The following is a 14504-nucleotide window of genomic DNA, read 5'->3' as shown; positions in this document are numbered from 1 at the left end:
AAGTACTTAATCTATAATGCTTATGTACATTTTACTCACAAAAGTAGTTTTTACTAAATTACTAAAAAACTAGAAGAGGTAACTGATTGTGGTATTTCCATTATTATTATTAGGGTGAACTGAAGCATCCTACCAATTTTCAATATTGTAGCTCTATTATTTCGCGCCTCTGATTTTTCCGAAAAACGCGGATTCTGGAGTCAATTTTAGTTTTATGGTTTTGGAAACCAGCACCACTCATTAATGACTTCTTACTGCACCTTCTCACCAAATTTTGGCTTCCTAGCGTCATTATTTAGCGCCTCCTATTTTTCTTTCAAAACGTGAATTTTACGCAAACTACTAATTTTATAACATTAAGATTTGTTACCTGAAACATTATTACATAGAACTATACTTTAACAAAGTTTTACACACAAATCTTAATTTTTACTTTTATGTTAAATGTGGTGCAATACTATATGCAGGCGCGTTACGATGACGTGACGCTACTAGCAGTGAACTAGGGTAAGTCCCGTGCACTCGCTCGCCTCTGTATCTTATACATGATACAGCGCTTGCTTTGCTTCAAGACACTAAAAGCACCATAGTAGAACACAGATGAAGCTTCTAAGTTGATGTAATAGCCAGTAAGAAGTAGTACAATTCAAGTTTTTGGTATCGGTTATTGACTTATTAGCTGGCTTTGGTGCCTTGGACATGAGCTAGGACCTTAAGATTCTGCATGAAAGGAGGAGTAGCTGCCGAGTTGCACGGGAGAATGTGAAAAGTGTTCATATGTAACACCCAAGAAATCCGTCCTTTTTCGTCATTTGTTAGCGAATCGACTTATAGCCAGATCGTCACATTGGCCGCTCTTCTCTCTGAAACGGTTGTACTTATCGTCTGCAAAGCTATGTCGCGTGCTGCGGTATGCGGAGACACTAAAATCACCATAGTAGAACACAGATGAAGCATCTAAGTTGATGTAATAGCCAGTAAGAAGTAGTCCAAATCAAGTTTTAGGTATCGATTATTGACTTTTTAGCTGGCTTTGGTGCATTTGACATGGCCTATGACCTTAAGATTCTGCATGAAAGGAGGACAAGGAGCCGAGTTGCACGGGAGATTGTGAAAAGTGTTCAAATAGAGTAAAAACCTGAGAAATCCGTCCGTTTTCGTCAATTTTATCGATTCGACTTAAAGCCAAATCGTCACATTGGCCGCTCTTCTCTCTGAAACGGTTGTACTTATCTTCTGCAAACCTATGTCGCGTGCTGCGGTATGTGGAGACACTAAAAGCACCATAGTAGAACAGAGATGAAGCTTCTAAGTTGATGTAATAGCAAGTAAGAAGTAGTAGAATTCAAGTTTTAGGTATTGATTATTGACTTTTTAGCTGGCTTTGGTGCCTTGGACATGAGCTAGGACCTTAAGATTCTGCATGAAAAGAGTACAAGCAGCCGAGTTGCTCGGGAGAATGTGAAAAGTGTTCGCATGTAGTAAAAACCTGAGAAATCCGCCCGTTTTCGTCATTTGTTATCGAATCGACTTAAAGCCAGATCGTCACATTGGCCGCTCTTCTCTCTGAAACCGTTGTACTTATCGTCTGCAAAGCTATGTCGCGTGCTGCGGTATGCGGAGACACTAAAATCACCATAGTAGAACACAGATGAAGCATCTAAGTTGATGTAATAGCCAGTAAGAAGTAGTCCAATTGAAGTTTTTGGTATCGATTATTGACATTTTAGCTGGCTTTGGTGACTTGGACATGAGCTAGGACCATAAGATTCTGCATGAAAGGAGGACTAGCAGCCGAGTTGCACGGGAGAATGTGAAAAGTGTTCATATGTAGTAGAAACCTGAGAAAACCGTCCGTTTTCGTCATTTGTTGTCGAATCGACTTAAAGCCAGATCGTCACATTGGCCGCTCTTCTCTCTGAATGGTTGTACATATCGTCTGCAAAGCTATGTCGCGTGCTGCGGTATGCGGAGACAAGAAAATCTTCATAGTAGAACACAGATGAAGCTTCTAAGTTGATGTAATAGCCAGTAAGAAGTAGTACAATTCAAGTCTTAGTTATCGATTATTGACTTTTTAGCTGGCTTTGATGCCTTGGACATGAGCTATTACCTTAAGATTCTGCATGAAAGGAGGACTAGCAGAGGAGTTGCACGGGTGAATGTGAGAAGTGTTCATACGTAGTAAAAACCTGAGAAATCCGTCCGTTTTCGTCATTTGTTATCGAATCGACTTAAAGCCAGATCGTCACATTGGCCGCTCTTCTCTCTGAAACCGTTGTACTTATCGTCTGCAAACCTATGTCGCGTGCTGCGGTATGTGGAGACACTAAATGCACCATAGTAGAACACAGATGAAGCTTCTAAGTTGAAGCAATAGCCAGTAAGAAGTATTAGAATTCAAGTTTTATTTATCGATTTTTGACTTTTTAGCTGGCTTCGGTGCCTTGGACATGAGCTAGGACCTTAAGATTCTGCATGAAAGGAGGACTAGCAGCCGAGTTGCACGGGAGAATGTGGAAAGTGTTCATATGAAGTAAAAACCTGAGAAATCCGTCCGTTTTCGTCATTTGTTATCGAATCGACTTAAAGCCAGATCGTCACATTGGCCGCTCTTCTCTCTGAAACGGTTGTACTTATCGTCTGCAAAGCTATGTCACGTACTGCGGTATTCGGAGACACTAAAAACACCATAGTAGAACACAGATGAAGCTTCTAAGATGATGTAATAGCCAGTAAGAAGTTGTACAATTCAATTTTTAGGTATCGGTTATTGACTTTTTGGCTCGCTTTGGTCACTTGGACATGAGCTAGGACCTTAAGAATGTGCATGAAAGGAGGACTAGGAGCAGAGTCTCACGGGAGAATGTGAAAAGTGTTCATATGTAGTAAAAACCTGAGAAATCCGTCCGTTTTCGTCATTTGTTATCGAATCGACTTAAAGCCAGATGGTCACATTGGTCACTCTTCTCTCTGAAACGGTTGTACTTGTTGTCTGCAAAGCAATATCGCGTGCTGCGGTATGCGGAGACACGAAAGTCATCATAGTAGAACACAGATAAAGCTTCTAAGTTGATGTAATAGCCAGTAAGAACTAGTACAATTCAAGTTTTAGGTATCGATTATTGACTTTTTAGTTGGCTTTTGTGCCTTGGACATGAGCTAGGACCTTACGATTCTGCATGAAAGGAGGACTAGCAGCCGAGTTGCACGGGAGAATGTGAAAAGTGTTTATATGTAGTAAAAACCTGAGAAATCCGTCCGTTTTCGTCATTTGTTATCGAATCGACTTAAAGCCAAATCGTCACATTGGCCGCTCTGCTCTCTGAAACGGTTGTACTTATCGTCTGCAAAGCTATGTCGCGTACTGCGGTATTCGGAGACACTAAACGCACGATGGTAGAACACAGATGAAGCTTCTAAGTTGATGTAATAGCCAGTAAGAAGTAGTACAATTCAAGTTTTAGATATTGATTATTGACTTTTTAGCTGGCTTTGGTGCCTTGGACATGATCTAGGACCTTAAGATTCTGCACGAAAGAAGGACTAGCAGCCGAGTTGCCCGGGAGAATGTGAAAAGTGTTCATATGTAGTAAAAACCTTAGAAATCCGTCCGTTTTCGTCATTTTTTTATCCAATCGACTTAAAGCCAGATCGTCACATTGGCCGCTCTTCTCTCAGAAACGGTTGTACTTATCGTCTGCAAAACTATGTCGCGTGCTGCGGTATGCGGAGAAACTAAAAGCACCGTAGTAGAACATTGATGAAGGTTCTAAGTTGATGTAATAGCCAGTAAGAAGTAGTCCAATTCAAGTTTTAGGTATCGATTATTGACTTTTTAGCTAGCTTTGGTGCCTTGGACATGAGCTAGGACCTTAAGATTCTGCATAAAAGGAGGACTAGCAGCCGAGTTGCACGGGAGAATGTGAAAAGTGTTCATATGTAGTAAAAACCTGAGACATCCGTCCGTTTTCGTCATTTGTTATCGAATCGACTTAAAGCCAGATCGTAACATTGGCCGCTCTTCTCTCTAAAACGGTTGTACTTATCGTCTGCAAACCTGTGTCGCGTGCTGCGGTATGCGGAGAAACTAAAAGCACCGTAGTAGAACATTGATGAGGGTTCTAAGTTGATGTAATAGCCAGTAAGAAGTAGTCCAATTCAAGTTTTAGGTATCGATTATTGACTTTTTAGCTGGCTTTGGTGCCTTGGACATGAGCTAGGACCTTAAGATTCTGCATAAAAGGAGGACTAGCAGCCGAGTTGCACGGGAGAATGTGAAAAGTGTTCATATGTAGTAAAAACCTGAGAAATCCATCCGTTTTCGTCATTTGTTATCGAATCGACTTAAAGCCAGATCGTCACATTGGCCGCTCTTCTCTCTAAAACGGTTGTACTTATCGTCTGCAAAGCTATGTCGCGTGCTGCGGTATGCGGAGACACTAAAAGCACCATAGTAGAACACAGATGAAGCTTCTAAGTTGATGTAATAGCCAGTAAGAAGTAGTACAATTCAAGTTTTAGGTATCGGTTATTGACTTTTTAGCTGGCTTTGGTGACTTGGACATGAGCTAGGACCTTAAGATTCTGCATGAAAGGAGGACTAGCTGCCGAGTTGCACGGGAGAATGTGAAAAGTGTTCGTATGTAGTAAAAACCCAAGAAATCCGTCCATTTTCGTCATTTGTTATCGAATCGTCATAAAGCCAGATCGTCACATTGACCGCTCCTCTCTCTGAAATGGTTGTACTTATCGTCTGCAAAGCTATGTCGCGTGCTGCGGTATGCGGAGACACTAAAAGCACCATAGTAGAACACAGATGAAGCTTCTAAGTTGATGTAATAGCCAGTAAGAAGTAGTACAATTCACATTTAGATATTGATTATTGACTCTTTAGCTGGCTTTGGGGCCTTGGACATGATCTAGGACCTTAAGACTCTGCATGAAAGAAGGACTAGCAGCCGAGTTGCACGGGAGAATGTGAAAAGTATTCATATGTAGTAAAAACCTGAGAAATCCGTCCGTTTTCGTCATTTGTTATCCAATCGACTTAAAGCCAGATCGTCACATTGGCCGCTCTTCTCTCTGAAACGGTTGTACTTATCGTCTGCAAAGCTATGTCGCGTGCTGCGGTATGCGGAGGCACTAAAAGCACCATAGTAGAACACAGATGAAGCTTCTAAGATGATGTAATAGCCAGTAAGAAATAGTACAATTCAAGTTTTAGATATCGTTATTGTCTTTTTAGCTGGCTTTGGTGCCTTGGACATGAGCTATGACCTTAAGATTATGCATGAAAGGAGGACTAGCAGCCGAGTTGCACGGGAGAATGTGAAAAGTGTTCATATCTAGTAAAAACCTGAGAAATCCGTCCGTTTGCGTCATTTGTTATCGAATCGACTTAAAGCCAGATCGTCACATTTGCCGCTCTTCTCTCTGAAACCGTTGTACTTATCGTCTACAAAGCTATGTCGCGTGCTGCGGTATGCGGAGACACTAAAAGCACCATAGTATAACAGAGATGAAGCTTCTAAGTTGATGTAATAGCCAGTAAGAAGTAGTAGAATTCAAGTTTTAGGTATTGATTATTGACTTTTTAGCTGGCTTTGGTGCCTTGGACATGAGCTAGGACCTTAAGATTCTGCATGAAAGGAGGACTAGCAGCCGAGTTGCACGGGACAATGTGAAAAGTGTTCATATGTAATAAAATCCTGAGAAATCCGTCCGTTTTCGTCATTTGTTATCGAATCGACTTAAAGACAGATCGTCACATTGGCCGCTCTTCTCTCTGAAACGGTTGTACTTATCGTCTACAAAGCTATGTCGCGTGCTGCGGTATGCGGAGACACTAAAAGCACCATAGTAGAACACAGATGAAGCATCTAAGTTGAAGTAATAGCCAGTAAAAAGTAGTCCAATTCAAGTTTTTGGTATCGATTATTGACATTTAAGCTGGCTTTGGTGACTTGGACATGAGCTAGGACCATAAGATTCTGCATGAAAGGAGGACTAGCAGCCGAGTTGCACGGGAGAATGTGAAAAGTGTTCATATGTAGTAAAAACCTGAGAAAACCGTCCGTTTTCGTCATTTGTTATCGAATCGACTTAAAGCCACATCGTCACATTGGCCGCTCTTCTCTCTGAACGGTTGTACATATCGTCTGCAAAGCTATGTCGCGTGCTGCGGTATATCGGAGACCAGAAAATCTTCATAGTAGAACACAGATGAAGCTTCTAAGTTGATGTAATAGCCAGTAAGAAGTAGTACAATTCAAGTTTTAGTTATCGATTATTGACTTTTTAGCTGGCTTTGATGCCTTGGACATGAGCTAGGACCTTAAGATTCTGCATGAAAGGAGGACTAGCAGAGGAGTTGCACGGGTGAATGTGAGAAGTGTTCATACGTAGTGAAAACCTGAGAAATCCGTCCCTTTTCGTCATTTGTTATCGAATCGACTTAAAACCAGATCGTCACATTGGCCGCTCTTCTCTCTAAAACCGTTGTACTTATCGTCTGCAAACCTATGTCGCGTGCTGCGGTATGTGGAGACACTAAATGCACCATAGTAGAACACAGATGAAGCTTCTAAGTTGATGCAATAGCCAGTAAGAAGTAGTAGAATTCAAGTTTTATTTATCGATTTTTGACTTTTTAGCTGGCTTCGGTGCCTTGGACATGAGCTAGGACCTTAAGATTCTGCATGAAAGGAGGACTAGCAGCCAGGTTGCACGGGAGAATGTGGAAAGTGTTCATATGTAGTAAAAACCTGAGAAATCCGTCCGTTTTCGTCATTTGTTATCGAATCGACTTAAAGCCAGATGGTCACATTGGCCGCTCTTCTCTCTGAAACGGTTGTACTTATCGTCTGCAAAGCTATGTCACGTACTGCGGTATTCGGAGACACTAAAAACACCATAGTAGAACACAGATAAAGCTTCTAAGTTGATGTAATAGCCAGTAAGAACTAGTACAATTCAAGTTTTAGGTATCGATTATTGACTTTTTAGTTGGCTTTGGTGCCTTGGACATGACCTAGGACCTTACGATTCTGCATGAAAGGAGGACTAGCAGCCGAGTTGCACGGGAGAATGTGAAAAGTGTTTATATGTAGTAAAAACCTGAGAAATCCGTCCGTTTTCGTCATTTGTTATCGAATCGACTTAAAGCCAAATCGTCACATTGGCCGCTCTGCTCTCTGAAACGGTTGTACTTATCGTCTGCAAAGCTATGTCGCGTACTGCGGTATTCGGAGACACTAAACGCACGATAGTAGAACACAGATGAAGCTTCTAAGTTGATGTAATAGCCAGTAAGAAGTAGTACAATTCCAGTTTTAGATAATGATTATTGACTTTTTAGCTGGCTTTGGTGCCTTGGACATGATCTAGGACCTTAAGATTCTGCATGAAAGAAGGACTAGCAGCCGAGTTGCCCGGGAGAATGTGAAAAGTGTTCATATGTAGTAAAAACCTGAGACATCCGTCCGTTTTCGTCATTTGTTATCGAATCGAGTTAAAGCCAGATCGTAACATTGGCCGCACTTCTCTCTAAAACGGTTGTACTTATCGTCTGCAAACCTGTGTCGCGTGCTGCGGTATGCGGAGAAACTAAAAGCAGCGTAGTAGAATATTGATGAAGGTTCTAAGTTGATGTAATAGCCAGTAAGAAGTAGTCCAATTCAAGTTTTAGGTATCGATTATTGACTTTTTAGCTGGCTTTGGTGCCTTGGACATGAGCTAGGACCTTAAGATTCTGCATAAAAGGAGGACTAGCAGCCGAGTTGCACGGGAGAATGTGAAAAGTGTTCATACGTAGTAAAAACCTGAGAAATCCGTCCGTTTTCGTCATTTGTTATCGAATCGACTTAAAGCCAGATCGTCACATTGGCCGCTCTTCTCTCTAAAACGGTTGTACATATCGTCTGCAAAGCTATGTCGCGTGCTGCGGTATGCGGAGACACTAAAAGCACCATAGTAGAACACAGATGAAGCTTCTAAGTTGATGTAATAGCCAGTAAGAAGTAGTTCAATTCAAGTTTTAGGTATCGGTTATTGACTTTTTAGCTGGCTTTGGTGACTTGGACATGAGCTAGGACCTTAAGATTCTGCATGAAAGGAGGACTAGCTGCCGAGTTGCACGGGAGAATGTGAAAAGTGTTCATATGTAGTAAAAACCCAAGAAATCCGTCCGTTTTCGTCATTTGTTATCGAATCGTCTTAAAGCCAGATCGTCACATTGACCGCTCTTCTCTCTGAAACGGTTGTACTTATCGTCTGCAAAGCAATGTCGCGTGCTGCGGTATGCGGAGACACTAAAATCACCATAGTAGAACACAGATGAAGCATCTGAGTTGATGTAATAGCCAGTAAGAAGTAGTCCTATTGAAGTTTTTGGTATCGATTATTGACATTTTAGCCGGCTTTGGTGACTTGGACATGAGCTAGGACCATAAGATTCTGCATGAAAGGAGGACTAGCAGCCGAGTTGCACGGGAGAATGTGAAAAGTGTTCATATGTAGTAAAAACCTGAGAAAACAGTCCGTTTTCGTCATTTGTTATCGAATCGACTTAAAGCCACATCGTCACATTGGCCGCTCTTCTCTCTGAACGGTTCTACATATCGTCTACAAAGCTATGTCGCGTGCTGCGGTATGCGGAGACAAGAAAATCTTCATAGTAGAACACAGATGAAGCTTCTAAGTTGATGTAATAGCCTGTAAGAAGTAGTACAATTCAAATTTTAGTTATCGATTATTGACTTTTTAGCTGGCTTTGATGCCTTGGACATGAGCTAGGACCTTAAGATTCTGCATGAAAGGAGGACTAGCAGAGGAGTTGCACGGGTGAATGTGAGAAGTGTTCATACGTAGTAAAAACCTGAGAAATCCGTCCGTTTTCGTCATTTGTTATCGAATCGACTTAAAGCCAGATCGTCACATTGGCCGCTCTTCTCTCTGAAACCGTTGTACTTATCGTCTGCAAACCTATGTCGCGTGCTGCGGTATGCGGAGACACTAAAATCACCATAGTAAAACACAGATGAAGCATCTACGTTGATGTAATAGCCAGTAAGAAGTAGTCCAATTCAAGTTTTAGGTATCGATTATTGACTTTTTAGCTGGCTTTGGTGCCTTGGACATGAGCCAGGACCTTAAGATTCTGCATGAAAGTAGGACTAGCAGCCGAGTTGCACGGGAGAATGTGAAAACTGTTCATATGTAGTACAAACGTGAGAAATCCGTCCGTTTTCGTCATTTGTTATCGAATCGACTTAAAGCCAGATCGTCACATTGGCCGCTCTTCTCTCTGAACGGTTGTACTTATCGTCTGCAAAGCTATGTCGCGTACTGCGGTATTCGGAGACACTAAACGCACGATAGTAGAACACAGATGAAGCTTCTAAGTTGATGTAATAGCCAGTAAGAAGTAGTACAATTCAAGTTTTAGATATTGATTATTGACTCTTTAGCTGGCTTTGGGGCCTTGGACATGATCTAGGACCTTAAGATTCTGCATGAAAGAAGGTCTAGCAGCCGAGTTGCACGGGAGAATGTGAAAAGTGTTCATATGTAGTAAAAACCTGAGAAATCCGTCCGTTTTCGTCATTTGTTATCCAATCGACTTAAAGCCAGATCGTCACATTGGCCGCTCTTCTCTCTGAAACGGTTGTACTTATCGTCTGCAAAGCTATGTCGCGTGCTGCGGTATGCGGAGGCACTAAAAGCACCATAGTAGAACACAGATGAAGCTTCTAAGATGATGTAATAGCCAGTAAGAAATAGTACAATTCAAGTTTTAGATATCGTTATTGTCTTTTTAGCTGGCTTTGGTGCCCTGGACATGAGCTATGACCTTAAGATTATGCATGAAAGGAGGACTAGCAGCCGAGTTGAACGGGAGAATGTGAAAAGTGTTCATATCTAGTAAAAACCTGAGAAATCCGTCCGTTTGCGTCATTTGTTATCGAATCGACTTAAAGCCAGATCGTCACATTTGCCGCTCTTCTCTCTGAAACCGTTGTACTTATCGTCTGCAAAGCTATGTCGCGTGCTGCAATATGCGGAGACACTAAAAGCACCATGGTAGAACACAGATGAAGCTTCTAAGTTGATGTAATAGCCAGTAAGAAGTAGTACAATTCAAGTTTTAGATATTGATTATTGACTCTTTAGCTGGCTTTGGGGCTTTGGACATGATCTAGGACCTTAAGATTCTGCATGAAAGAAGGACTAGCAGCCGAGTTGCACGTTAGAATGTGAAAAGAGTTCATATGAAGTAAAAACCTGAGAAATACGTCCGTTTTCTTCATTTGTTATCCAATCGACTTAAAACCAGGTCGTCACATTGGCCGCTCTTCTCTCTGAAACGGTTGTACTTATCGTCTGCAAAGCTATGACGTGTACTGCGATATTCGGAGACACTAAAAACACCATAGTAGAAAACAGATGACGCTTTTAAGTTGATGTAATAGCCAGTAAGAAGTAGTACAATTCAAGTTTTAGGTATCGGTTATTGACATTTTAGCTGGCTTTGGTGCCTTGGACATGAGCCAGGACCTTAAGATTCTGCATGAAAGGAGGACTAGCAGCCGAGTTGCAGGGGGAGAATGTGAAAAGTGTTCATATCTAGTAAAAACCTGAGAAATCCGTCCGTTTGCGTCATTTGTTATCGAATCGACTTAAAGCCAGATCGTCACATTTGCCGCTCTTCTCTCTGAAACCGTTGTACTTATCGTCTACAAAGCTATGTCGCGTGCTGCGGTATGCGGAGACACTAAAAGCACCATAGTAGAACACAGATGAAGCTTCTAAGTTGATGTAATAGCCAGTAAGAAGTAGTACAATTCAAGTTTTAGGTATCGGTTATTGACTTTTTAGCTGGCTTTGGTGACTTCTACATGAGCTAGGACCTTAAGATTCTGCATGAAAGGAGGACTAGCTGCCGAGTTGCACGGGAGAATGTGAAAAGTGTTCATATGTAGTAAAAACCCAAGAAATCCGTCCGTTTTCGTCATTTGTTATCGAATCGTCTTAAAGCCAGATCGTCACATTGACCGCTCTTCTCCCTGAAACGGTTGTACTTATCGTCTGCAAAGCTATGTCGCCTGCTGCGGTATACGGAGACACTAAAAGCACCATAGTAGAACACAGATGAAGCTTCTAAGTTGATGTAATAGCCAGTAAGAAGTAGTACAATTCAAGTTTTAAGTATTGATTATTGACCTTTTAGCTGCCTTGGTGCCTTGGACATGAGCTAGGACCTTGAGATTCTGCATGAAATGAGGACTAGCAGCCGAGTTGCACGGGAGAATGTGAAAAGTGTTCGCATGTAGTAAAAACCTGAGAAATCCGCCCGTTTTCGTCATTTGTTATCCAATCGACTTATAGCCAGATCGTCACATTGGCCGCTCTTCTCTCTGAAACGGTTGTACTTATCGTCTGCAAAGCTATGTCGCGTGCTGCGGTATGTGGAGACACTAAAATCACCATAGTAGAACACAGATGAAGCATCTAAGTTGACGTAATAGCCAGTAAGAAGTAGTCCAATTGAAGTTTTTGGTATCGATTATTGACATTTTAGCTGGCTTTGGTGACTTGGACATGAGCTAGGACCATAAGATTCTGCATGAAAGGAGGACTAGCAGCCGAGTTGCACGTTAGAATGTGAAAAGAGTTCATATGAAGTAAAAACCTGAGAAATCCGTCCGTTTTCGTCATTTGTTATCCAATCGACTTAAAACCAGGTCGTCACATTGGCCGCTCTTCTCTCTGAAACGGTTGTACTTATCGTCTGCAAAGCTATGACGTGTACTGCGATATTCGGAGACACTAAAAACACCATAGTAGAACACAGATGAAGCTTTTAAGTTGATGTAATAGCCAGTAAGAAGTAGTACAATTCAAGTTTTAGGTATCGGTTATTGACATTTTAGCTGGCTTTGGTGCCTTGGACATGAGCCAGGACCTTAAGATTCTGCATGAAAGGAGGACTAGCAGCCGAGTTGCACGGGAGAATGTGAAAAGTGTTCATATCTAGTAAAAACCTGAGAAATCCGTCCGTTTGCGTCATTTGTTATCGAATCGACTTAAAGCCAGATCGTCACATTTGCCGCTCTTCTCTCTGAAACCGTTGTACTTATCGTCTACAAAGCTATGTCGCGTGCTGCGGTATGCGGAGACACTAAAAGCACCATAGTAGAACAGAGATGAAGCTTCTAAGTTGATGTAATAACCAGTAAGAAGTAGTAGAATTCAAGTTTTAGGTATTGATTATTGACTTTTTAGCTGGCTTTGGTGCCTTGGACATGAGCTAGGACCTTAAGATTCTGCATGAAAGGAGGACTAGCAGCCGAGTTGCACGGGACAATGTGAAAAGTGTTCATATGTAATAAAATCCTGAGAAATCCGTCCGTTTTCGTCATTTGTTATCGAATCGACTTAAAGACAGATCGTCACATTGGCCGCTCTTCTCTCTGAAACGGTTGTACTTATCGTCTACAAAGCTATGTCGCGTGCTGCGGTATGCGGAGACACTAAAAGCACCATAGTAGAACACAGATGAAGGTTCTAAGTTAATGTAATAGCCAGTAAGAAGTAGTACAATTCAAGTTTTAGGTATCGGTTATTGACTTTTTAGCTGGCTTTGGTGACTTCTACATGAGCTAGGACCTTAAGATTCTGCATGAAAGGAGGACTAGCTGCCGAGTTGCACGGGAGAATGTGAAAAGTGTTCATATGTAGTAAAAACCCAAGAAATCCGTCCGTTTTCGTCATTTGTTATCGAATCGTCTTAAAGCCAGATCGCCACATTGACCGCTCTTCTCCCTGAAACGGTTGTACTTATCGTCTGCAAAGCTATGTCGCCTGCTGCGGTATACGGAGACACTAAAAGCACCATAGTAGAACACAGATGAAGCTTCTAAGTTGATGCAATAGCCAGTAAGAAGTAGTAGAATTCAAGTTTTATTTATCGATTTTTGACTTTTTAGCTGGCTTCGGTGCCTTGGACATGACCTAGGACCTTAAGATTCTGCATGAAAGGAGGACTAGCAGCCGAGTTGCACGGGAGAATGTGGAAAGTGTTCATATGTAGTAAAAACCTGAGAAATCCGTCCGTTTTCGTCATTTGTTATCGAATCGACTTAAAGCCAGATGGTCACATTGGCCGCTCTTCTCTCTGAAACGGTTGTACTTATCGTCTGCAAAGCTATGTCGCGTACTGCGGTATTCGGAGACACTAAACGCACGATAGTAGAACACAGATGAAGCTTCTAAGTTGATGTAATAGCCAGTAAGAAGTAGTACAATTCCAGTTTTAGATATTGATTATTGACTTTTTAGCTGGCTTTGGTGCCTTGGACATGATCTAGGACCTTAAGATTCTGCATGAAAGAAGGACTAGCAGCCGAGTTGCCCGGGAGAATGTGAAAAGTGTTCATATGTAGTAAAAACCTTAGAAATCCGTCCGTTTTCGTCATTTTTTTATCCAATCGACTTAAAGCCAGATCGTCACATTGGCCGCTCTTCTCTCAGAAACGGTTGTACTTATCGTCTGCAAAACTGTGTCGCGTGCTGCGGTGTGCGGAGAAACTAAAAGCACCGTAGTAGAACATTGATGAAGGTTCTAAGCTGATGTAATAGCCAGTAAGAAGTAGTCCAATTCAAGTTTTAGGTATCGATTATTGACTTTTTAGCTGGCTTTGGTGCCTTGGACATGAGCTAGGACCTTAAGATTCTGCATAAAAGGAGGACTAGCAGCCGAGTTGCACGGGAGAATGTGAAAAGTGTTCATATGTAGTAAAAACCTGAGACATCCGTCCGTTTTCGTCATTTGTTATCGAATCGAGTTAAAGCCAGATCGTAACATTGGCCGCTCTTCTCTCTAAAACGGTTGTACTTATCGTCTGCAAACCTGTGTCGCGTGCTGCGGTATGCGGAGAAACTAAAAGCAGCGTAGTAGAACATTGATGAAGGTTCTAAGTTGATGTAATAGCCAGTAAGAAGTAGTACAATTCAAGTTTTAGGTATCGATTATTGACTTTTTAGCTGGCTTTGGTGCCTTGGACATGAGCTAGGGCCTTACGATTCTGCATAAAAGGAGGACTAGCAGCCGAGTTGCACGGGAGAATGTGAAAAGTGTTCATACGTAGTAAAAACCTGAGAAATCAGTCCGTTTTCGTCATTTGTTATCGAATCGTCTTAAAGCCAGATCGTCACATTGACCGCTCTTCTCTCTGAAACGGTTGTACTTATCGTCTGCAAAGCTATGTCGCGTGCTGCGGTATGCGGAGACACTAAAATCACCATAGTAGAACACAGATGAAGCATCTGAGTTTATGTAATAGCCAGTAAGAAGTAGTCCTATTGAAGTTTTTGGTATCGATTATTGACATTTTAGCCGGCTTTGGTGACTTGGACATGAGCTAGGACCATAAGATTCTGCATGAAAGGAGGACTAGCAGCCGAGTTGCACGGGAGAATGTGAAAAGTGTTCATATGTAGTA

The sequence above is a fragment of the Schistocerca gregaria genome, unplaced genomic scaffold (genome assembly GCF_023897955.1).
Source record: "Schistocerca gregaria isolate iqSchGreg1 unplaced genomic scaffold, iqSchGreg1.2 ptg000244l, whole genome shotgun sequence".
Classification (NCBI taxonomy): Eukaryota; Metazoa; Arthropoda; class Insecta; order Orthoptera; family Acrididae; genus Schistocerca; species Schistocerca gregaria.
Note: the sequence above shows the minus strand (reverse complement) of the source record.